Here is a 15,717-nt window from a genome sequence, read left to right as displayed (position 1 = left end):
TCGCCTTTGAGGAGATTCTAAAATTGAGCTGGAACCTTTGGGCGCAAGAGCACTAGTAGGTATGTTTTGAAAGCTTTGGAATGTAATTCTTTTTTTAAATTACTAAAACAGACTACTCTACCCCTGTATAACTAGAAAATAGTTTTGTGTTTTTTAAAAGTCACTTTCAGCCATTTAAAATTGGGTTACTCACAGATAGAGGATTGGCACTGATTTTAAAAAGCCTTTTTTTGTATTAAATCCATTTTCAGTTGTATAAATCAAAATTAGTCAATTTGCTGCTCTAAAATATATTGTGGAATATTTTTCAAAGCAAAATTTAATGCCCCCTGATTCATAGAATCGAATCATAGAAAGTTTAAGGTACAGAAAGAGGCCACTTGGTCCCTCGTGTCTGTGCTGGCCGAAAAACGATCCACCTATTCTAATTCCACCTTCCAGCATTTGGTCCATAGCCCTGCCGATTACGGCACTTGAGGTACATATACAGACTCCTTTTGAATGAGTTGAGGGTTTTTGCCTCAACTACCCTTTCAGGTAGTGAGTTCCAGACCTGCACGACCCTCTGGGTGAAAAAGTGTTTCCTCATCTCCCCTCTAATTTTTCTACCTAGTGTAGGGAGGTGGTAGGGAATATGGGATTACTGTAGGGTTAGTATAAATGGGTGGTTGTTGGTCGGCACAGACTCGGTGGACCGAAGGGCCTGTTTCAGTGCTGTATCTCTAAATAAAAATAAAATAAATACCAATCACTATAAATCTATACCCCTTCGTCATTGACCTCTCTGTGAAGGTGAATAGGCCCTTCACCTCCACTCTATCCAGGCCCTTCAAAATTTTGTACATTTCAATCAGATTTCCCCTCAGCCTTCTCTGTTCCAATCTTTCCTCATAGCTGCATTTTTCCAGTACTGTCAACATCCTTGTAAATCTCCTGTGTACCCTCATTAATGCAATTACATCTTTTCTGTAATGAGGTGACCAGAACTGCATACAGTACTCAAGTTGTGGCCTAACCACTGAGTTATACAGTTCCAGCATAACTTCCCTGCTCTTACATTCTATACCTCAGCTAATAAAGAAAAGGATTCCATATGCCTTCTTAACCACCTTATCGACCTGTCCTGCTACCTTCAGGGATCTGTGCACATTCACTTCCTCTATACTTCTCAGTATATTCCCATTAATCGTGTATTCCTTTGCCTGATTGCACTGGTTCATGACAGCTTTTGAGGTCGGTTATATGCACATGAGTTTGAACAGAACATTTACGCCCATTTCACGATTTGTGCCCAAAGTAGAAACTCTACCCCATTGCCTGTGCAAGAGGAACAGTGCAGATTCACCAGAATGATACCAGGACTTAAAGTATTCCGTTGTGAGGATAGGCTACATAAATATTGTTTGTATTCTGTTGAGAGCTGGTCTAATCATGGTGCTTAAAATGAAAATGGGCTGAATTTTACCAGCCCCTTGATGCTGTGGGTCACGGCGCGGGGGTTGGCAAAATTCTGCAGGGAGAGGCCCGCCTTGGCCCGTGACGTTGAGAAGGGCCTGGATGGAGTTGCGAGGCTAGAACCTGGTGGGGAGGGGTAGGAATATAATTTTCAGAGTGGATGGGGTGGATAAGCAGGTAAATCACTTTTTATTGGATGTGGGGATGGTGGGAAGGGGTTGAAGGGCAAAAGTTAGAATGTTGTGGGGGGAACGTTCGGGTAGAGAAAAAAGCAAGTGTTGGTCATTTCGGGTATTGAAATTACCATTGTGGGGGTTGGGGAAGGGCCATCAACATCTTTATTATTTGTTAATAAAAATTTAAGAATGCTGTACCATTAAAAGTAATTCTAAGGGCTTAAAACCCTTTAAAAATGGCGCTGGCGCCTGCGTGATAACGCCGGTGCCATTGCGGCGGCCACCCACTCTATGTCATCAGGGGTGGCCACTCTGCCCCCTCTATTAAAATGAGTCCCCGCGCGTAATATTGCGGGGGCTCCTCGGCAGCACTTCAGTGTTGGAAGGCCACCGAGTTGAAAGCGCGCTGCCGCGATTAAAATTTAGCTCAAGGATTCAATAGGGGAGATACAGATATACCATTTCATCTGGCGTAACAATCCAGAACAAGAGCGCATAACTTGAAAATTAGAGCCAGAGCATTTAGGAGTAAATCAGGGAGTAATTTTTCACACAGGCCAGTGGAAATCTGGAACTCCCTCTCTCCAGCAATGGACGCTGGGTCAATTAAACATTTTCAAGAGACCAATAGATTCTTATAGGGTAAGGATATCGACCTATGCAAAACCGCAGGTAAATGAAATTGAGGTACATATCAGCCATAGAATAGTACAGCACAGAAAGAGGCTATTCATTCCATCAATTCTGTGCTGGCTCTTTTGAAGAGCAATCTGGTTTGTTCCATTCCCTCACTCTTTCGGCATACTGTTTCCCCACATCCCTGAACTTTTTTTCTCTTTCAAATATTTATCCATTGCCCCTTTTTGAAGGCTACGTTTGAATCTGTATCCACCATCCTATCAGGCAGTGCATTCCAAATCCTAATCACTCGCTGTATCATCCTGGAGTATAGTTTCTAGTGGTGTACCGCAAGGATCTGTTTTGGGGCCACTGCTGTTTGTCATTTTTATAAATGACCTGGATGAGGGTGTAGAAGGGTGGGTTAGTAAATTTGCGGATGACACGAAGGTCGGTGGAGTTGTGGATAGTGCCGAAGGATGTTGTAGGTTACAGTGGGACATAGATAGGCTGCAGAGCTGGGCTGAGAGATGGCAAATGGAGTTTAATGCGGAAAAGTGTGAGGTGATTCACTTTGGAAGGAGTAACAGGATTGCAGAATACTGGGCTAATGGGAAGATTCTTGGTAGTGTAGATGAGCAGAGAGATCTTGGTGTCCAGGTACATAAATCCCTGAAAGTTGCCACCCAGGTTAATCGAGCTGTTAAGAAGGCATATGGTGTGTTAGCTTTTATTAGTAGGGGGATCGAGTTTAGGAGCCACGAGGTCATGCTGCAGCTGTACAGAACTCTGGTGCGGCCGCACCTGGAGTATTGCGTGCAGTTCTGGTCACCGCATTATAGGAAGGATGTGGAAGCTTTGGAAAAGGTGCAGAGGAGATTTACTAGGATGTTGCCTGGTATGGAGGGAAGGTCTTACGAGGAAAGGCTGAGGGACTTGAGGTTGTTTTCGTTAGAGAGAAGGAGGAGAAGAGGTGACTTAATAGAGACATATAAGATAATCAGAGGGTTGGACAGGGTGGATAGTGAGAGCCTTTTTCCTCGGATGGTGATGGCAAACACGAGGGGACATAGCTTTAAGTTGAGGGGTGATAGATATAGGACAGATGTCAGAGGTAGTTTCTTTACACAGAGAGTAGTAGGGGCGTGGAATGCCCTGCCTGCAACAGTAGTAGACTCGCCAACTTTAAGGGAATTTAAGTGGTCATTGGAAAGACATATGGATGAAAATGGAATAGTGTAGGTCAGATGGTTTCACAGGTCGGCGCAACATCGAGGTCTGAAGGGCCTGTACTGCGCTGTAATGTTCTATGTTCTATGTATGAAAAAGTTTTTCCTCATGTCACCTCTGTTTCTTTTGCTAATCACCTTAATCTGTGCCCTCTGGTTATCATCCATTCAGCCATTGGAAACAGTTTTTCTTTTTTTACTCTATCTAAATGCTTCCTGATTTTAAACACCTCTATCAAATCTTCTCAGCTTTTTCTCCTCTAAGGAGAACACCCCCACTTTCTCCAGTCTATCCACATGACTGAAGTCCATGATCCCTGGAACCATTCTAGTAAATCTCTTCTGTACTGTCTCCAAAGCCTTTACAGCCTTCCTAAAATCCCTAAAGCCAAGAATTGGACACAATACTCCAGCTTGGCATAAACGAGTGTTTTACATAGGTTTAGTATAACTTCCTGGCTTTTAAATTCTCTGCCTCTATTTATGAAGCCCAGGGACCCATATGCTTTATTTACTGCTTTGTTAACCTGTCCTGCCACCTTCAAAGATTTGTGTGTAGACACCCCCAGGTATGTCTCTTCTTGCCCTGTTAAAATTAAATAATGGTATGGGATTTTTTTATGCACACCTAATAAGGAAGACAGGGCCTCAGTTTAGCATCTCTTCCAAAAGACAGCACTTTCAACAGTGCAGCACTGAAGTGCCAGCCTGGATTTTGTGCACATGTTTCTGGTGTGGTACTTGAACCCACAACCTTCTAACTCTGAGGTGAGAGTGCTACCATGGCTAATTCCATGGTCTCATTGAATGGTGGAGCACACTTCAGGGGCTCAATGGCCTACTTGTTATGTGTGTCAGCTGTGGCTTAGTTAGTAACACTCTGACCTCTGAGTCAGAAGGTTCTGGGTTTAAGTCCCACTCCAGGGCTTAAGTACAAAAATCAAAGGCTGTTACTCCTTTGCTGCACTGTCAGAGATGCCATGTTTTGGGTGAAACTGAGGCCTCATCTGCCCTCACAGATGGACGTAAAAGATACCATGGCACTATCATGAAGATGAGCAGGGGAATTATCCCTGGTGTCCAGCCAAAAATGTTCTCTCAATCAATCTCACAGGTCATTAACATGTTGCTCTTTTTGGGAGCTTGCTGTATGCAAATTAGCTTTTCTACCTCGCAACACTTCAAAAGTACTTAATCGGTTGCAGGAACATAGGACTTAGGAGCAGGAATAGGCCATTCGACCTTCGAGCCTGCTCTGCCATTCGATAAAATCATGGCTGATATGGTTGTGGTCTCAACTCCACTTTCCTGCCTGCCCTCCATTACCTTTGACTCCCTTGTCTATCAACAATCTAACTAATTTAGCCTTGAATAAATTCAATGGCTCAGCCTCCACTGCTTTTTGGGGAAGAGAATACCACAGATTAATGACCCTTTGAGAAAAAAAATTCACCTCATCTCCATCTTAAAAGGGAGACCTCTTATTCTTAAACTGTGTCCCCTTCTAGTCTCCTCCACAAGAGGAAACATCCAGTATTCACTCTATCAAGGCCCCTCAGGATCTTATATGTTTCATTCATTCTTGTAAACACCAATGGGTATAGGCTCAACCTGTCGTCATAAGATAAGCCTTTTATCCCCAGAATTAGTCGAGTGAATCTTCTCTGAACTGCTTCTAATGTAGTTATATCCTTTTTCAAATGAGGAGACAAAAACTGTACACAATACTCCAGATGTGGTCTCACCAAGGTCCTGTATAGCTGCAGTAAAACTTCTGTACTTTTATACTCAATTCCCCTTGCAATAAATGCCAACATTCCATTTGCCTTCCTAATCACTTACTGTACCTGCATACTAACCTTTTGTGATTCATGTACCAGGACTCCCAGATCCATCTGTACCACCGAGTTATGCTATCTCTCTCCATTTAAATAGTATACAGCTTTTCTATTCTTACTGCCAAAGTGGACAAGTTCACCTTTTCTCCATCTACTCCATCTACCAATTTTTTGTCCACTCACTTAACCTATCCTTTTGTAAATTCTTTACCTCCTCTTGACAACTCCCTTTCATTCCTATCTTGATGTCATCGGCAAATTTAGCTACCATACATTTGGTCCCTTCATCTAAATCATTGATAGAAATTATAAATAGTTGAGGCCCCAGCACTAATCCCTGTGGCACTCCCGTAGTTACAGCTTGCCAACCCAAAAAAGATCCATTTATCCCTACTCTGCTTCCTGTTAACCAATCAGTCCTTTATCCATGCTAATATGTTAATCCCTAAACCATGTGCTCTTATCTTGTGCAGTAACCTTTTGCTGTAGCACCTTATCAAATGCCTTTTGGAAATCTAAGTACACCACATCTACAGGCTCCCCTTTATCCATCTTTCTTGTTACTTCCTCGAAGAACTGTAAGAAATTAGTGAAACACGAGTTCCCTTTCACAAAGCCATGTTGACTCTGTCTGATACCATTATGATTTTCTAAGTATCCTGATATAACCTCCTTATTAATGGATTCTAGTAATTTCCCTATGACAGATGTTTGGCTAATTGGCCAATAGTTTCCTTTTTTCTGTCTTCCACCTTTCTTGAATAAAGGTATTATATTCACTATTTTCAAATCCACTGGGATCCTTCTGGAATCTAAGGAATTTTGGAAGATTATAACTAAAACCTCTATGGTCTCTGCAGCCACTTCTTTTCAGACCCTAGGATGCGGGCTATCTGGTCCTGGGGACTTGTCAGCCTCTAGGTCTAAAAGGTTTTCTAGCACCTTTTCCCTGGTGATGGTGATTGTTTGTTTTAAGTTTCTCCCTCCCTATTGCCTTTTGATTTTCAAGTATCTTTGGCAGGTTTTCTAAGTCTTCGACAGTGAAAATAGACACAAAATACCTGTTCAGTGCCTCTGCCATTTCCTTGTTTCCCTATTATCAATTCCCCAGACTCTCTCTAGAGGACCAACTCTAGCTTTAGTTACTCTTTTCCTATTTAAATACTTGTAGAAACTCTTACTATCTGTTTTTATGTTACTCTCTAGTTTTCTGTCGTACTCTGCTTTCTCCCTGTTAATTTCTTTTGTCATTCTTTGTGGTTCTTAAAATCTGATCAATCTTCTGACCTACCACTAACCTTTGCAGATTTGGACAGTGTTTCTTTTCATTTGATACTATCCTTAACTTCCTTATTTAGCCATGAATGATGCCTCCTTCTCAAATAATCTTCCTTTCTCACTGGTATAAATCTTTGCTGAGAGTTATTCAGTATCTACTTAAAGGTCTGCCACCGCATCTCTTCTCTCCTGCCAGTTAACCTAGTTTCCCAGTTCACTTTAGCTAGCTCTGCTTTCATACCCTTGAAATTGCCTTTATTTATGTTTAAAACACTAATCTTAGACCCATACTTCTCCCCTTCAAACCGAAGGTGAAATTCTATTATGTTATGATCGCTGTTGCCTAGAGGTTCCTTTAACATGAGGTTATTGATTAATCCTGTCTCATTGCACAAGGGAACATAGGAGTAGGAGTAGGCCATTCAGCCCATTGAATCTGCTCTGCCATTCACTGGCTGATCATCCACTTCAATGCCTTTTTCCTACACTATCCTCATATCCGCTTATGTCATTTGTATTTAGAAATCTGTCAATCTCTACTTTAAACATACTCAATGACTGAGCTTCCACAGCCCTCTGGGGTAGAAAATTCCAAAGATTCACAACCCTCTGAGTAAAGAAATTTCTCCTCATCTCTGTCCTAAGTGGCTTCCCCCTATTTTGAAATTGTGTCCCCTGGTTCTAGACTCTCCAACCAGGGGAAACATCTTAGCTGCATCCACCCTGTCTATCCCTTTTAAATATTTTGTAGGTTTCAATTAGATCACCTCTCATTCTTTGAAACTCTAGAGAATACAGGCCCAGTTTCCCCAATCTCTCTTCATAGGACAGTCCTGCCATCCCGGGAACAAGTCTGGTGAACCTTTGTTGCACTCCCTCTATGGCAATAATATCCCTCCTAAGGTAAGGGGACCGAAACTGCACACAGTAATTCAGGTGCGGTCTAACCAAGGTTCTATACAATTGAAGCAAGACTTCACTACTCCTGTACTCAAATCCCTTTGCGATAAAGTTTAACATACCATCAGCCTTCTTAATTGCTCATTGCACCTGCATGTTGGCTTTCAGTGACTTATTGACAAGGACAACCAGGTCCCTTTGTACATCTACATTTTCTAATCTCTTACCATTTAAAAAAAAATACTGTGCACATCTATTCCTCCTACCAAAGTGGATAACCTCGCATTTTTCCACGTTGTATTCCATCTGCCACATTCTTGCCCACCTACTAAGTCTTTCCAAATCCGCTTGAAGCTGCTTTGCATCTTCCTCACAACACGCATTCCCACCTAGTTTTGTGTCATCCACTAACTTGGAAATACTACATTTGGTCCCCACATCCAAATCATTGATATATATTGTGAACAGCTGGGGCCGAGGCACTGATACCTGCAGTCCCCCACTAGTCACAGCCTGCCAATGCGAGAATGACCCGTTTATTCCTATTCTCTGCTTTCTGCCTGTTAACCAATCCTCAATCCATGCCAGTATATTACCTCCTATCCCATGTGCTTTAATTTTGCTAACCAAACTCCTGTGGGGGACTTTATCAAAGGCCTTTTGAAAATCCAAGTATACCAGGTCCACTGACTCCCCTTTATCAATTCTGTTAGTAACATCCTCAAATAAAACTCCCAACAGGTTCGTCAAACACGAATTCCTATTCATAAAGCCCTGTTGACTTTGCCCAATCAGATCATTATTATCCAAGTGTCCATTTATCATATCCTTCAGAATAGATTCTAGTATTTTCCCAATGACTGATGTAAGGCTAACAGGTCTCTTAAATAGTGACATTTGTGACCTTCCAATCTGCAGGAACCACTCCAGAATCTATAGAATTTTGGAAGATAATCACCAATGCATCCACTATCTCTAAAGCTACCTCTTTCAACACTCTGGGATGTACAATATCAGGTCCTGGGGACTTATCAACCTTCAGCCCCATTATTCTCCAATACAACCTTACTAATACTAATTTCCTTAAATTCCTCATTCCCCCTAATCCCTTGGATCGCTAATTCTGGGAGATTTCTTGTATCTTCCTCAGTGAAGACAGATACAAAGTAATCATCTAGATTCTCTGTCATTTCTCTATTCCCCATTATAAATTCTCCTGATTCTGCCTGTAATGGAACCACATTTGTCTTAACCAAATGTTTCCTTTTTACATACCTATAGAAGCTTTTACAGGCCGTTTTTATATTTTTGTGCTAGCTTACATTCATATTCTCTTCTCCCTTTCTTTATCAGTTTCTGTGTCCTGGTTTGCTACATTGTAAAATCATCCCAATCCTCCGGTTTACTACTATTTCTGGCAACTTTATAGGTCTTTTCTTTTAATCTTTAACAATCCTTAACTTCCTTTGTTACTCACGGTTGACTCTCTTTACTTTTGGGTTTTTGTGCCTTGAAGGAATGTATAGTTGCTGTAAACTATGTAATATTTCTTTAAAGACTATTCATTGTCTCTGTACTGTCATACCTTTTAATGTATTTTCCCAATCCACCTCAGCCAATTTGCCCCTCATACCTTCATAATTTCTTTTGTTCAAATTTAACACCCTGGCTTCAGATTGAACTACCTTGCTCTCAAACATAATGTAAAATTGTATCATATTATGGTCACTCATCCCTAAAGGTTCTTTTACAACAAGATTATTAATTAAAAGCAAAAGATTATTATTTAGCCTTTTCCTAGGCCAGGTGGTTGACGTTTCAGTAGGGGACTACTTTGGGAATAGTGATCACAATTCCGTAAGTTTTAGAATACTCATGGACAAAGACGAGAGTGGTCCTAAAAGAAGAGTGCTAAATTGGGGGAAGGCCAACAATACCAAAATTCGGCAGGAGCTGGGGAATGAAGATTGGGAGCAGCTGTTTGAAGGTAAATCCACATTTGATATGTGGGATGCTTTTAAAGAGAGGTTGATTAGCGTGCAGGAGAAACATGTTCCTGTGAAAATGAGGGGTAGAAATGGCAAGATTAGGGAACCATGGATGACAGGTGAAATTGTGAGACTAGCTAAGAGGAAAAAGGAAGCATACATAAGGTCTAGGCGGCTGCAGAAAGACGAAGCTTTGAAAGAATATCGGGATTGTAGGCACAATCTGAAACGAGGAATTAAGAGGGCTAAAAGGGGTCATTAAATATCTTTAGCAAACAGGGTTAAGGAAAATCCCAAAGCCTTTTATTCATATATAAGCAGCAAGAGAGTAACTAGAGAAAGGATTGGCCCACTCAAGGACAAAGGAGGAAAGTTATGCGTGGAGTCAGAGAAAATGGGTGAGATTCTAAATGAGTACTTTGCATCGGTATTCACCGAGGAGAGGGACATGACGGATGTTGAGGTTAAGGACAGATGTTTGATTACTCTAGGTCAAGTCGGCATAAGGAGGGAGAAAGTGTTGGGTATTCTAAAAGGCATTAAGGTGGACAAGTCCCCAGGTCCGGATGGAATCTATCCCAGGTTACTGTGGGAAGCGAGAGAGGAAATAGTTGGGGCCTTAACAGATATCTTTGCAACATCCTTAAACACTGGTGAGGTCCCGGAGGACTGGAGAATCGCTAATGTTGTCCCCTTGTTTAAGAAGGGTAGCAGGGATAATCCAGGTAATTACAGACCGGTGAGCCTGACGTCAGTGGTAGGGAAGCTGCTGGAGAAGATACTGAGGGATAGGATCTATTCCCATCTGGAAGAAAATGGGCTGATCAGTGATAGGCAACATGGTTTTGTGCAGGGAAGGTCATGTCTTACCAACTTAATAGAATTCTTTGAGGAAGTGACAAAGTTGATTGATGAGGGAAGGGCTGTAGATGTCATATACATGGACTTCAGTAAGGCGTTTGATAAGGTTCCCCATGGTAGGCTGATGGAGAAAGTGAAGGCGCATGGGGTCCAAGGTGTACTAGCTAGATGGATAAAGAACTGGCTGGGCAACAGGAGACAGAGAGTAGCAGTGGAAGGGAGTTTCTCAAAATGGAGACGTGTGACCAGTGGTGTTCCACAGGGATCCGTGCTGGGACCACTGTTGTTTGTGATATACATAAATGATTTGGAGGAAAGTATAGGTGGTCTGATTAGCAAGTTTGCAGACGACACTAAGATTGGTGGAGTAGCAGATACTGAAGGGGACTGTCAGAGAATACAGCAGAATATAGATAGACTGGAGAGTTGGGCAGAAAAATGGCAGATGGAGTTCAATCAGGGCAAATGCGAGGTGATGCATTTTGGAAGATCCAATTCAAGAGTGAACTACACAGTAAATGGAAAAGTCCTGGGGAACATTGATGTACAGAGAGATTTGGGTGTTCAGGTCCATTGTTCCCTGAAGGTGGCAACGCAGGTCAATAGAGTGGTCAAGAAGGCATACGGCATGCTTTCCTTCATCCAACGGGGTATTGAGTGCAAGAGTTGGCAGGTCATGTTACAGTTGTATAGGACTTTGGTTCGGCCACATTTGGAATACTGCGTGCAGTTCTGGTCGCCACATTACCAAAAGGATGTGGATGCTTTGGCGAGGGTGCAGAGGAGATTCACCAGGATGTTGCCTGGTATGGAGGGCGCTAGCTATGAAGAGAGGTTGAGTAGATTAGGATTATTTTCATTAGAAAGACGGAGGTTGAGAGGGGACCTGATTGAGGTGTACAAAATCATGAGAGGTATAAACAGAGTGGATAGCAAGAAGCTTTTTCCCAGAGTGGGGGATTCAATTACAAGGGGACACGAGTTCAAAGTGAACGGGGAAAAGGTTAGGGGGGATATGCGTGGAAATTTCTTTACGCAGAGGGTGGTGGGTGCATGGAACGCTTTGCCAGCGGAGGTGGTAAACGCGGGCACGATAGCGTCTTTTAAGATGTATCTAGACAGATACATGAATGGGCAGGAAGCAAAGAGATACAGACCCTTAGAAAATAGGCGACAGGTTTAGATAGAGGATTTGGATCGGCGTAGGCTTGGAGGGCCGAAGGGCCTGTTCCTGTGCTGTAATTTTCTTTATTCTTTGTTAATATTAGATCTAAAATAGCCTGTTCTCTAGTCAGTTCCTGAACTGCTCTTGAAAACCATCCCTAACACACCCCAGAAACTTGTCCTCCACAGCATTAGTGCTCATTAGGTTTACCCAGTCTATATTGCAGATTTAAGTCACCCATGATTACTGTATTAGTCATGCTACATGCTTCTCTAATCTCCTGATTAATGCCATGCCCCACAAGGCCACTACTGTTTGGTGGCCTATAAACAACTCCTACCAATGTTTTCTGCTCCTTGTTGTTTCTTAGCTCCACCCAAACAGATACCACATTTTGTTCTTCCGATCTGAGATCCTCCCTTGCTAATGTACTGATTCGATCCCTTATTATCAGTGCAACACCACCTCTTTTTTTCTTTTTGCCTGTCCTTCCTAAATGACGAATATCCTTGAATATTCAGTTCCCAGTCTTGGTCACCCTGTAGCCATGTTTCTGTTGTGGCAATTAGATCATACCAATTTACATCTATCTGGGCCTTTAAGTCATCTACCTTGTTGTGAATGCTGTGTACATTCAGGTAGAGTGCTCTTAACCTTGTCTTCTTGACATTCTACATTCTAAGCCTAGTTGATGCTCGTCTTTGTTTCGCCTTCCTTCGAATGTCACTTGCTACTTTTCCACCTCCTGTTACTAGCTTTACTTCCTTCCAGTTGGAGCTACCCCTCAGGTTCCCATCCCCCTGACAAGCTAGTTTAAACCCTCCCCAAGAGCACTAGCAAATCTCCCTGCAAGGATGTTGGTTCCGGTCCTGTAAAGGTGTAGCCCGTCCATCTTGTACAGGTCCCACCTGCCCCAGAACCGGTCCCAATGCCTCAGAAATCTGATGCCTTCCCTCCTACACCAGTTCTCCAGCCACGTGTTCACTCGATCAATCCTCCTATTCCTATGCTCGCTAGCACGTGGCACTGGGTGTAATCCTGAGATTACTGCTTTGGTGATCCTGCTTTTTAATTTCCTTCCTAACTCCCTACAATCTGCTTTCAGGACCTCATCCTTCTTCCTACCTATGTCATTGGTACCAATATGGACCATGACCTCTGGCTGTTCACCCTCCCCAGAAGGATGTCCTGCAGCCGTTCCGTGACATCCTTGACCCTGGCACCAGGGAGGCAACACACCATCCTGGAGGGCAGCACAGTGGTGCAGTGGCTGGCACTGCAGCCTCACAGCTCCAGCGACCTGGGTTCGGTTCCGGGTATTGCCTGTGCGGAGTTTGCAAGTTCTCCCTGTGATCGTGTGGATTTCCGCTGAGTGCTCCGGTTTCCTCCCACAGCCAAAGACTTGCAGGTTGATAGATAAATTGGCCATTGTAAATTGCCCCTAGTGTAGGTAGGTGGTAGGAGAATGGTGGGGATGTGGTGAGGAATATGGTATTAATGGAGGATTAGTATAAATGGGTGGTTGTTGATCGGCACAGATTTGGTGGGCCGAAGGGCCTGTTTCAGTGCTGTATCTCTCTATGAATCACATTTACTGCTGCAGAAATGCCTATCTGAACCCTGACGATTGAATCCCCTATCACTATTGTTCTTCCGCTCTTCTTCCTCCCCTCTTGTGCAGCTGAGCCACCCGTGGTGCCATGGGCTTTGCTTTGGCTGCACTCCCCCGAGGAAGCATCGCTGTCACCAATATCCAAAATGGAAAACCAACTAGCAAGCACATTACCAGATCTAGAATAGCCTGCTGCCTAGTTGGCTCCAGAATGTACTGTTCTAAGATATTGTCCCGAATACACTCTATGAACTCATTTTCCAGACTACCTTTGCCAATCCGATTCGCCCAATCTATATATAGATTATAGTCACCCATAACTATTGCAGTACTTTTCTTACATGTCCCATTTATTTCTTCCTGTATACTCTGTCCTACAGTGTAGCAACTATTAGGGGGCCTATAAACTACTCCCACATGTGACCTCTTACCTTTCCTTTTTCTTATCTTTACCCAAACTGATTCGACATCTTGCTCTTCTGAACTAACGTCATCTCTTGCTACTGTACTAATGATGTCCGTAATTAACAAAGGAAGCCTGTTACCCTGAAAAGTTCGATGCAAATCATCCTGAGCCTGTGTCAATGAGGGAAATATGTATTGTATGTTCATTTGGAGGATTGGGGCTGTGCTGATGAGTGGCAGAGGATATGGCCCTACATTTTGAAGAACCAGTGTAAAAGATAGAGGAACTTTCAGTATATTGCAAAAGTGGGTATAATTGACTTATGCCAAATTTCCTTAATCTTTTGCAGTGGAAATCCAGTTTGTGCTGAAATTTACATTGTTTGGGCATAAATTGACCTGAAACTGCAGGCTAAGGCTTCTGATGAAATGTTCAAGGTAATAATTGTTCAATATAATAATGTTTCTGCTCACTTCAGATACTTTTCCTTATTAATGCAATATCGATGGCCTTGCTTCCTATAAACAGAAATGGGATCTTGTGTCTGACATGATCTGGTACAGGAGGGTGAAATTTTACTGTTAAAATATGTACTGGATAGGCAACTACCATATTTATTTAAAAGCAAAATACTGCGGATGCTGGAAATCTGAAACAAAAACAAGAAATGCTGGATTCACTCAGCAGGTCTGGCAGCATCTGTGGAAAGAGAAGCAGAGTTAACGTTTCGGGTCAGTGACCCTTCTTCGGAACTGACAAATATTAGAAAAGTCACAGATTATAAACAAGTGAGGTGGGGGTTGGGCAAGAGATAACAAAGGAGAAGGTGCAGATTGGACCAGGCCACATAGCTGACCAAAAGGTCACGGAGCAAAGGCAAACAATATGTTAATGGTGTGTTGAAAGACAAAGCATTAGTACAGATTCGGTGTGAATATACTGAATATTGAACAGCAGCAAGTGCAAACCTGAAGAAAAACAACCTGAAAGTTGTTTCAGGTTGTTTTTCTTCAGGTTTGCACTTGCTGATGTTCAATATTCAGTATATTCACACCGAATCTGTACTAATGCTTTGTCTTTCAACACACCATTAACATATTGTTTGCCTTTGCTCCGTGACCTTTTGGTCAGCTATGTGGCCTGGTCCAATCTGCACCTTCTCCTTTGTTATCTCTTGCCCAACCCCCACCTCACTTGTTTATAATCTGTGACTTTTCTAATATTTGTCAGTTCCGAAGAAGGGTCACTGACCCGAAACGTTAACTCTGCTTCTCTTTCCACAGATGCTGCCAGACCTGCTGAGTGAATCCAGCATTTCTTGTTTTTGTACCATATTTATTTATTTATTTATGTCGAGATACAGCACTGATCCTCTTCTGATCCTTTCTTCTGATGCACAATTAATGCTCTGACAAACTATTTCTCGTGCTCCAACTATGTATTGGGGTTATTAAGATACAATATTAAAACATGCATTTGATTTGATAGTGTTTAAAGTGATGAATGGTTTAGAGAAAAGTAAATAAAGAGAATCTGTTTTCAGTGGCTAAAGGGTCAGTAAACCAGAGGTCACGGATCTAAGGTGATTGGCAAAATAACCAGAAGCAACATGAGGAAAAACCTTTTTACACAATAAGTGGTTAGGATTTGGAATGCACTACCTGATAGGCTGGTGTATACGGATTCAATATAGCCTTCAAAAGGAAATTTAAGAAATATTTGAATGTGAAAAAAATCAGGGATCTGGGGAAAGAGAGAGGAAGTGGAACTAACCGGATTGCTCTTCAAAAGAGCCAGCACAGACTTGATGGCCCATTTGGCTTCCTTCTGTGCTGTCTTATTCCATGATTCGGTGCTAAATGAGTCAACCTAACTCCCAGAATCTGTGACTGTAATTTTACTTTTGACCCATTTCCATGCAGCTGTGAGGAAAGATTGAATCAGCTAGGGTTTTTTTTCCTTATAACAGAGGAGGCTGAGGGATGACTTAATAGAGGTGTACAAAATTATGAGGGGCCTAGATGGAGTAGACAGGAAGGACCTGTTTCCCCGAGAGGAGAGGTCAATTGCCAGGGGGCACAGATTTTAGGTGATTGGTAGAAGGATTAGAAGGGACATGAGGGAAAGCCTTTTCACCCTGAGGATGGTGGGTGTCTGGAATTCACTACCCGGAATGGTGGTGGAGGCAGAA

At 42.5% G+C, this 15,717-nt stretch overlaps 1 protein-coding gene across 3 annotated transcripts in view; it reads left to right on the top strand.

The window, feature by feature from the left end:
* arhgef28a (Rho guanine nucleotide exchange factor (GEF) 28a) overlaps positions 1-15,717 on the top strand; it is a 564,358-nt gene that overhangs the window by 39,648 nt on the left and 508,993 nt on the right. The gene's annotated exons all lie outside the window — the stretch shown is intronic.

This window comes from Heterodontus francisci, chromosome 4, assembly GCF_036365525.1.
Source record: "Heterodontus francisci isolate sHetFra1 chromosome 4, sHetFra1.hap1, whole genome shotgun sequence".
NCBI lineage: Eukaryota > Metazoa > Chordata > Chondrichthyes > Heterodontiformes > Heterodontidae > Heterodontus > Heterodontus francisci.
Note: the sequence above shows the minus strand (reverse complement) of the source record. Positions and strands in the feature narration are given on the sequence as shown.